Here is a 10,522-nt window from a genome sequence, read left to right on the forward strand (position 1 = left end):
ACAAACATTGGAATGTGTTCATGTACAATAAAAATTTTATAGCCCACACATCCAGTTTGTGTCGTACAAAAATTCGTAAATCGCTGTTGAAAGCACTATACTAACAATCTGAAAATTGGCAGATCATTCGTTGGACGAAATTTTACTTCCGATTTTCTTATCGTGTGTACGGGCCTTTAGAGTCTGCAAACGACTCAAGACTGGGGCGGAGGTTCACCTTCCAGCAGGACAATGACCCTAAACATACAGCCAGAGCTACAAAGGAATGGTTTAGATCAAAGCATATTCATGTGTTAATACGGCCCAGCCAAAGTCCAGACCTAAATCCAATTGGGAATCGGTGGCAAGACTTGAAATTACTGTTCACAGAAGCTCTCCTTTCAATCTGGCAGAGCTTGAGCTCTTATACAAAGAAGAATAAGCAAACATTTTACCCTCTAGATGTCAAAAGCTGGTAGAGACATACTCAAAGACTTGCAGGTGTAATTGTAGCAAAAGGTGATTCTACAAAAGCATAGACACAGGAGGGCTGAATAAAAATACACATCACACTTTTCCCATTTTTATTTGTAAAAAAATTGTGAAAACCGTTTATCATTTCTCTACCACTTCACAATTATGTGCCACTTTGTGCTGGTCTAGAACATAAAATCCCAATAAAATATATTTATGCTGTAACATGACAAAATGTGGAACATTTCAAGGGGTATGAATACTTTTTCAAGACACTGTAAGCTGTCCTGTTTAGCATTATCAAGTGAAATTAAAATCCCAAATTTTAGTACAGGAATAGTGGGGGGATATCTTCCAATGGGGACACTAGTTCTGATTAAAACCGGGGATTTCCTTACTTTAGGTGGATTTTCTCAGACTTCCTGTTTTGGCTATGAACAGGAAGTGAAATCTCCTCAATGGAATACAGATGGCAAAAATAAACCTGACATGGGTTCTAACCCTCCCTTTATCCAAAATGGAAAAAAATAAATACATTTTGCCTTTATTTCTACTTTAACCACTTGCCTCCTGTCTGCCAACAGTGTATTTACTGTGGGTGGGAAGCAGCACCAGGCTAAGCAATGTACTAGTACGTCGCTCAGCATATGTGCACTGGTGCACCCCCCCTGGGGCACACACAGACACGATTCAGTAACCACTGTGTTCGGTGGACAAAGCGGATCACTGTGAGCAGCTGGGGTATTGCGATTGCCATGACCAATCATAGTGATCACATGATTATATGTAAGCAAAAATGTCATGAATGGCTTCCATTCATGACAGCTTGCTTACTATTGTGATGCTGCGATTGGCCCAGAGCTATCACACGGTAACTGGCACCCTGTACCATGTGATTAGCTGTAGCGAATCACATCCCAATCATAAGCAAGCTGTCATGAATGAAAGCCATTCATGACAGGTAACACTATTACTTACAACAGTGATCATCACTGTGAAAAAAAAAAAAAATTTATACTACAGTGAAAAATAAAAAACCCTGATCACACCCCAGAGTAGTGCAGTGTCACGATGTGATGACAGTTTGTTAAAAAGAGGAAATTGTAAAAAAAAAAAAAAAAAAAAAAAAAATGAAATCTATTTTTTTCACTTTTTTACTGTCAACAGTCAGTATTAGGGATGCACCGAAATTTCGGCCACCGAAATTATCGGCCGAAAATGAGCCTCTCTCATTTCGGCCGATAATGGGTTAACAGTGCCGAAAATAAAAATGGCCGCCGTGGGGAAGGAGGAGGGCGCAGCGCAGCGCAGGGCAGGTTTCAAAAGTCCCGCCTCTGGCCGGCCGTCCGCCTCTTAATAATGTCCCTACTACTCTGTGCATTATGAATGGACATACTAGGCGGGGGGCGGGGCGAGCGGCCGCTATAGAGAGAACTATTGTGATCCTTCACTGTCAGCTCCTCACGTCTATGTATGAATGAGAACTGAACTGAGCTGACACCGGGCGGGGGGGCGGGCGGAGCGGCCGCTATTAGCTGTGACTATGTGAGAGTTTCACTTCCCTGACAGGCACGTATCTCCGCTGACAAGGAAGAGAAGCTCTCACATAGTCACAGCTAATAGCGGCCGCTCCGCCCGCCCCCCCGCCCGGTGTCAGCTCAGTTCAGTTCTCATTCATACATAGACGTGAGGAGCTGACAGTGAAGGATCACAATAGTTCTCTCTATAGCGGCCGCTCGCCCCGCCCCCCGCCTAGTATGTCCATTCATAATGCACAGAGTAGTAGGGACATCATTGAGAGGCGGTGCCGCCGGCCAGAGGCGGGACTTTTGAATGCAGGAGAGGACACCCGAGGAGGAGGACGCTGAGGCAGTGGGGGAGGGGGGAGGGGAGCTGAGGCAGCTTACCAATGCTATTAGTATTATGAGGCATGAGGGGTTAATGTATTGTCACTGCTGGTCACTCATCTATTAGTGACTGACCAGTGGCAGTTAATTAACCCCTTTTGTGCTGCATTAGTGCAACCAGTGTCAGTGTTAATTAACACTGGTTGCACTAATGCAGCACAAAGGGGTTAATTACCTGCCACTGGTCAGTCACTAATAGATGAGTGACCAGCAGTGACAATACATTAACCCCTCATGCCTCATAATACAAATACCATTGGTAATTAAATTAACCTCTTGCCAACCCATCACAGTACATATACTGTGACAGGGTGGCAGCGACAGGTGTAGGTGTACGTCGCTGCCTGTTTTTGGTTTATGTCCCTGTTCTATCCATTTCAAATTTTTTTTGGGGAAAAAGTCATTTTCGGTTTCGGTTTCGGTTTTCGGCCAAGGGCATCCTGCATTTTCGGTTTCGGTTTCGGCCCAAAATTTTCATTTCGGTGCATCCCTAGTCAGTATATCCCCTTATTCATGGCCACACCAGTCATGTGACAAGGCTGTACTGCATTGGTGACAGTATGTAAAAAAAACAAAAATATATCGTTTCATGTGACAACACTGAAAAAATGACACCGGTCTACAATGTAAAGTAGTGAGTGTACAGCTTCTATAACAATGTAAAATTTGCTGTCCCCTCAAAATAACTCAACACACAGCCATTAACGTATAAACCGCTGGCAACAAAAGTGAATACACCCCTAACTGAAAAAGTCCAAATTTGGCCCAATTAGCCATTTTCCCTCCCTGCTGTCAACATGTGACTCATTAGTGTTACAAGGTCTCAGGTGTGAATGGGGAACAGGTGTGGTAAATTTGGTATTATCGCTCTCACTCTCTCATGCTGGTCACTGAAACTTCAACATGGCACTTCATGGCAAAGAACCCTCTGAGGATCTGCAAAAACCAGAGTTAGAACTTACCGGTAACTCTGTTTCCAGGAGTCTTCCAGGACAGCCCTTGAGAGATGGAGCTCCTCCTACCAGACCGGAAACACATTGCCATCAGCTCTTAAAAGGCGGTCCCTCAGGCACCTGGTCAGTTTTATCCAAGAACCGAAGGACAGAGCTGAAAAACAGTTAAAGCATAATATGGAACATTACATTAATTTCTTTTATCAATGTATAAGAGAGGGTGGGAACCTGCTGTCCTGGAAGACTCCTGGAAACAGAGTTACCGGTAAGTTCTAACTCTGGTTTTTCCCCAGTCGTCTTCCAGGACAGCCCTTGAGAGGATTAACAAGTACTCACCCAGTTCCTTTTTTAGGGGGGGACCACTGCTTGGAGGACTTTCCTTCCAAACACCTGATCCTGACTACCCAAAACATCCAGACGGTAGTGTCGGACGAATGTTGACATGCTTGACCACGTTGCGGCCTTGCAAATCTGCTCAGGGGTAGCACCGGCTCTTTCTGCCCAAGATGTGGCTAATGCCCTTGTGGAGTGTGCCTTGAGTCCCTCTGGCGGGTCTAGGTGCAAGATTTTGTATCCCTCTGAGATAGCTATCTTGATCCATCTGGCTATGGTCCCCTTTGAAGCCTGCTTCCCCTTGCGTTTTCCTGAGAACAGGATAAACAGGGACTCAGATGTTCTGAAGCCCTTTGTGGCTTCTAAGTAGGCAATAAGGCACCTTCTGACATCCAAATGGTGCAGTTGTTCTTCCTTGTCATTGGATGGCCTATTGCAGAAGGAGGGTAGTGTTATGTCCTGGCTTCTGTGAAAGGTAGAGGCGACCTTGGGTATAAACGTTTGGTCGGTCCTGAGTATGACCCTATCCTCCAAAATCTGTATGAAGGGTTCTCTAACAGAAAGGGCCTGTAGTTCGCTAACTCTGCGAGCGGAGGTTATAGCGATAAGAAAAACTGTCTTCAGGGTAATCGCTCTTAAGGAAGCCTCTGATAATGGCTCAAAGGGTTCCTTAATCAGCGCCCTTAATACGATAGATAAGTCCCAAGTCGGAAATTTACGACAAGGTACTGGTCTAAGTCTAGCAATTGCTTTGCAGAATCTGCTAATGAGGGGATCCTGTTGTAAGGAAGTTTGTAAATAAACTGATAGGGCAGCAATCTGTACCTTAATAGTGCTTAAGGACAGGCCCTTGTCGATACCTTCCTGTAGAAATTCCAGAATTGTAGGCGAGTCAGACTCTCCTTTTTTGGATTGCGCCAACCACAAGTTAAACCTCTTCCAGACTTTCTGGTAAATAGCTCTTGTGACTGGCTTTCGGCTCTGTAGCAAGGTCTTGATCACCTTGTCCGAGAGCCCTTTTAATCTTAAGATGTCTGATTCAGATACCAGGCTGCCAAGTTTAGCATGGCTGGCCTGGGATGAAGTACTGGTCCCTGCGACAGCAGGTTCTGGTTGACGGGTAACATCCATGGTTGTTGATCCGTCAGGGATAGTAGCAGTGAAAACCAAGCCCTCTTCGGCCAGAATGGCGCAATCAGGATTAACGTAGTGTGTTCTCTCCTGAATTTTGCTAGGACCCTTGGGATTAGAAAAAGAGGGGGGAAGGCATAGCATAGTCTGAAAGTCCATGCGGTCTGAAACGCATCTACTGCCATCGGCTGATCTCGAGGATTGAGCGAGCAAAAATCTGGCAGCTTGGTGTTCGCTTTGTTGGCGAATAAGTCTATCTCCGGATAACCCCATCTGGATGTTATCTGTGAGAAGACTCCAGGGTCTAAGGACCACTCCTCTTGTGAGATCAGTTGTCTGCTCAGAAAGTCTGCAAGGTTGTTCTGAGTACCCTTGAGGTGCACTGCTGAGAGGGACTTCAAATTCTGCTCTGCCCAGCGAAGGATTCCCTGTGCTACCCTCATTAAGGTGGGACTTCTGGTTCCTCCCTGCTTGTTTAGGTATGCCACGGATGTTATGTTGTCTGACCTCACTTGTACGTGTTGGCCCCTGAGTTGCTCCTAGAAGGCTGCAATTCCCTTCTCTATGGCCTTCAGTTCCCTGCAATTGGATGAACTGTGTCCTTCTGAAAAGGACCAGGCTCCCTGTGTCCATTGATTCCCTAGATGGGCTCCCCATCCCCAGCTGCTGGCATCTGTTGTTATGATGCATGAAATCTGAACTGTCCTTGGCAGTCCCTTGTGTAGGTTGTTGTGGTTCCTCCACCACCATAGTTCCTGTTTTACTCCTGCTGGGATAAGGACCTCGTCTTCTAGATCTCTGTTCCCGAGGTTCTGTAGGAGGAAAGCTTGTAGTGGTCTCTGATGGAATCTGGCCCACCCGACTGCTGGGATAGAAGACGTCATAAGCCCAAGTACCGACATAATTTGTCTTATTGATTTTGGAAGGTTGGTCTGTAGTTCTGCTGTTCTTTGATCTATGCGTCTTATTTTCTCCTCTGGAAGTATCATCGTTTGTTCTCTTGAGCGGATGATATATCCTAGGAACACTATCTCCTGTGACGGTATGAGGTTTGACTTTTGGGTGTTGATTATCCATCCTAGACGGGTAAGCCATTCCTGAGCCACTATTAGATCCGCGACCAATTTTTCTTTGGTGGGAGACATGAACAGCAGATCGTCTAGATACAGGATTATATTTATGGCTCTGAGTCTCAGGGGAGCCAGAGCCTCTGCAAGGATCTTCGAGAAAATTCTCGGCGATGACGAGAGTCCGAACGGAAGTGCTCTGCTCTGGAAATGATGGATCCTTTCCCCGATCTTTATTGCTATGCGCAGATGTTTCTGGGATCCCTCCCTTATGGGGATGTGTAGATAAGCATCTTTTAGGTCCATAGTTGCCATAAAACAATCTTTTTGGAGCAAATTCCTTATAGAGTAAATTGACTCCATGCGGAATTTTTTGTACCTTATGGCGGTGTTCAAAGGTTTCAGATTCATTATCAATCGGAATTTTCCTGAGGGTTTCTGTACTAGAAACACATGCGAATAGAAACCCTTTCCTTCCTCTCGTTTTGGTACGGGAACTAGGACCCTTTGATCCACCATCTCGCCTATAAGCAGTGGCAGAGCCTGTGCTTTTGCCGGGTCCCTTGGTAGATTGGTAATTGTCAATCTTGAGGGGGGTTTTCTGCCGAATTCCAAGGCATAACCCCTCTCGATGACTCCCCTGACAAAATTGTTGGAGGTTAGTTTTTGCCATTGGGGGAGGAATCCTTAAAGAGCATAGGGAAGGACTTTAGTACCTCTTCTCTTGGGGTACCTGCCGTCAGGTGTTCCTGTAGTTGCTTAAGCCAGAACTCAAAGTTCCTTGCTACACAAGTTGTAGCTAACGCGGGCCTTAAATTGGCCATAGCCGTATCCCATGAACGTTTTAAGATGATATCGTTCCGTTTGTCCATGGGGTCCCCTAGGTGTCCCATGTCTTCAAAGGCCAAGTCCGAATGTTTGGACACTTTAGCCAGGGGGGCGTCTAACTTTGGCGCCTGGTTCCACACTGATTCCTCATTGTCATCAAAAGGGAATCTTCTTTTTAAGGAAACTGAAAAGAATGGTCTCTTTTCAGGTTCTGACCACTCTTTGAGTACCAAATCCGTCATAAGTTTATGTACCGGGAATACTCTAGCCTTCTTTTTGTTCAGGGCTTGGTACATCTTATCGTGTCTAGATAAGGGGGCCTCCTCTTCCTTTATTTCCAGGGTCTCATAAATGGCCCCCAGAAGATCCTGGACCTCCTCTATGGAGAGTTTGTATCCGGTGGGTTTGACGGCCTCCCCCTGTCCTTCTTCCTGTCCAGAATCTGACTGGGAGGAGTTTGGGTCCATGACCCTCGAGGGGTCTTCCCTGCTCAGTACTGGTTCCCCTGAACCTGAGGCTACGGGAGTAGGCGGGGAGGAGGGGCCTGGTGGAGTAGTGGTGGGTACTTGCACCTCTGCGATTAATTTCCTGAAGGACGCAAAGGTAGAATGTACCTCGTCCTTAAAGGAGGAGAGAAATTTTGAGAAAGGCGAATCCTCCTCAGCTTTCAATATGGCCGAGATGCATGCTGGGCATAGGGTCTTTGAATAGTTGGAGGAAAGCCTGGTGGCACAGGAGGGGCATTTTTTCTTTTCAGTCTTAGAAGTTCCTTTAGAGGGTTCCTTCTAAGAAAGGGGTACATAGGCAAATAATCTTTACTTGTGACCACACAAAGAGAAAAAAAAAAAAAAAAATTTTTGGAAAACAAAAAACCCTCTCTGTGCCTCCCTGTTACACTGAAAAGTCCTATAAGGACTCTTCAGTGCTTCACCCCTTCCACCACCACTATGCTGCATACTGTTCACAGGAGAAGGATACTGGCAAGTGCCAGCCTACCTGTGCTGAGCCGGTGTTCGTCTCACCTGCGGTGTGTGGAACCTCCATCGCCTTGTCCGTGGGATCCGCACTGCATCCGGCATGCTGTGCAGGCTTCCTCTTCCTTTTACACCGGCTCCGGCCCTCCCCTTCCTCTCTGCGCCTGGAGGCCGGAACCGTGACCTCCGGCGCACAGCGATGACGTCACCGCCGCCGGAAGTGACGCACCGCGTCTTCCGGTTCACGGTACATCCAGCGAGGCCGCAGAGCGGCCCCGCCGCATATACCGCTTGGTGTGCGGTCATCACTGCCCTCTCCCTCGCCGGGCCCTGGAGAGAGTGGGGAGCTCCATTGTCTGTGGAGGGAACCCGAGGCCATGGCTGCTCCTGCTGCAAGGTGAGGGTCCCAGGCTGTTGCGGTGTCTTCCCGGACAGTCCTGAGCAATGGAGCTCATCCAGCCCTCTAAGGTGGTTCCTCCTGGCAACATGTCTCCTCGGAGTGAGGAAACACAAAAAACTGACCAGGTGCCTGAGGGACCGCCTTTTAAGAGCTGATGGCAATGTGTTTCCGGTCTGGTAGGAGGAGCTCCATCTCTCAAGGGCTGTCCTGGAAGACGACTGGGGAAAAAAGAATTGTTGCTCTACATAAAGATGGCCTAGGCTATAAGAAGATTGCCAAGACCCTGAAACTGAGCTGCAGCACGGTGGCCAAGACCATACAGCGGTTTAACAGGACAGGTTCCACTCAGAACAGGCATCGCCACGGTCGACCAAAGAGGCTGAGTTCACTCGCTCAGTGTCATATCCAGCGGTTGCCTTTGTGAAATAGACGTATGAGTGCTGCCAGCATGGCTGCAGAGGTTAAAGGGGGGGGGTGAAAGTAGTGGGGCAAAGTCGTGCTTCTAGGGGGCACAGTGACCCCATGTTCCCAACCCCCCTTTCCACCAGCACACACCACTACCCTTTGCACTTTATTGCGGAAACCTGATGGCCGAGTTTAATCTTCAAAAACATCACCCATTCTTTAACTTCAACTATAACTGTGAAAGGCTTTATTTTTGAATGCAGCAGCAGCATCAAATAAACATTACTAAAATATTATTTCATACTTATAACTTGTCAATTCAACCGAGATGCCTATGCAACAGGTCAACATTATTTTGCAAAATTAAAAAAAGCAGAAGGAACCAGTATGTATTTCAATATCAAACACTGGTATTTATTTATTTTTTTTGATATGTGGATATCTGCTGGGTTCTTAAGGGCCTATTTAGACCTATTCATTTTTCCTTGGATACTTTTTACATTGAAGTTAATGGAAACTTATAAAAATGCATGTTTACGCTCAATACTGTGAATTTACATGCAATGTGCTTTGCACTGAATGTCAACACACATCGTACGTTTTGATTAACTGAAGTGTGTTTTAACACATGCATAGATACATGTTTATGGATTATGTATCAACTAAAGATGCAAGAGTGGGAATCCAGGCCTAGGCCCTTTTCACACCTATGCATCAAGACACATTAACGCACACATTTGGCATGCCATTATTTTTAGCGGGTCTGGTTCACACGTGTGCTGTGCAATGGGAAATTTCCATCTGCTGATCTGCATTAAGGTGGCCACAGAGGTCATAGGGCATGGAAATTTTTTTTTTTCCTTTTTCTAGGTGCATATTATTGCACCAGTTTGAGAGGGAAAAAAAAAAAAAGAAAAACAAAATTTGGGCTGTTTAATCATGTCAAATCTATGCCTATGCCAAGAATTCGGAAGTAAATCTGATTTAATGCGTACCCACAGAAAATCAAAACGTCACACAATTATCTGTAGCACAATGTATTAGAATAAAACACTCTACACTCTCCACTTCAGACCTAACTACACCAAGTACTATTTTTTAACAAACACAGTCACCATTGATGCTTTTAGTATCAGACAGTCTAACACAATTAACTTGTGCTGTATTAAAAATATCTAGTTGGAGCACAACTTACATAGTGGAATCCAAGATCTGCATTTCCATGCACATCTACTCTCAAGCTCCCAGTTTGGTAATGAACAGGGTTCTCCAGCTGGAAGTCACAAATAGTGACCCGTGGGTATAGATATTCAACATTTTAATACATTCACATTTGGAATTCCATTAAAGCATTTACTTCTATAACTTTCCCTTCTTCAGGGAATCTGCTTGTAACTCCCACTTGAAGGATTTTCCATCCACAACCACAGAGGAAGCCTTAATGTGGATATACTACTGGAAGGTAGATTCACAGATCTTGGATTCCACTGCATAAGCCTGCACTGAGACAGCGGTGGATCAGTTTTGGTATCCAGCAGGAAATTTCTGCTAGCAGTAGAACAAAGAACACACCAATTCCTTAGGAATGAGAAAACATCTTCACCTGCATGAGAGGATTCTCTTCCTACAGAGGTCTGTGAGTAAAATCTACATTGCTACAGACTTTACTTTGTTTCTCCCAGTTGCTACAAGATATATACTTTTAATGCAACTCAAATTTGTTATTGTAGTGTTTAGGATACTATAGGATCAGTGTCACTTTTTTTGTGGAAAATAGTTAATACTTGAAACAGTTTGATCCAAGATGGAGAATGTAGTGTGATTTAGGATAAGTAAATGCAATATAAAAACCATGCATGTCCTTTTCAGCACACCCGATGCTAGCCCTATATCAGGGCAATGATGGTGATCATCCAGAAGATTCCATTTTGGATTATATGTACTGTCTAACCTTTTTGGTCCAGGGGATGCATATGGTCTAAAATGCTCATTGCTGCATACCACGTGATGTTTAATCAAACCACCTACAATGTTCATTGGATCTTAATCTTGCATCAGTGCAAAGACAGGG

The sequence above is a fragment of the Pelophylax lessonae genome (assembly GCF_965119305.1).
Source record: "Pelophylax lessonae genome assembly, chromosome: 1".
Taxonomy (NCBI): Eukaryota; Metazoa; Chordata; class Amphibia; order Anura; family Ranidae; genus Pelophylax; species Pelophylax lessonae.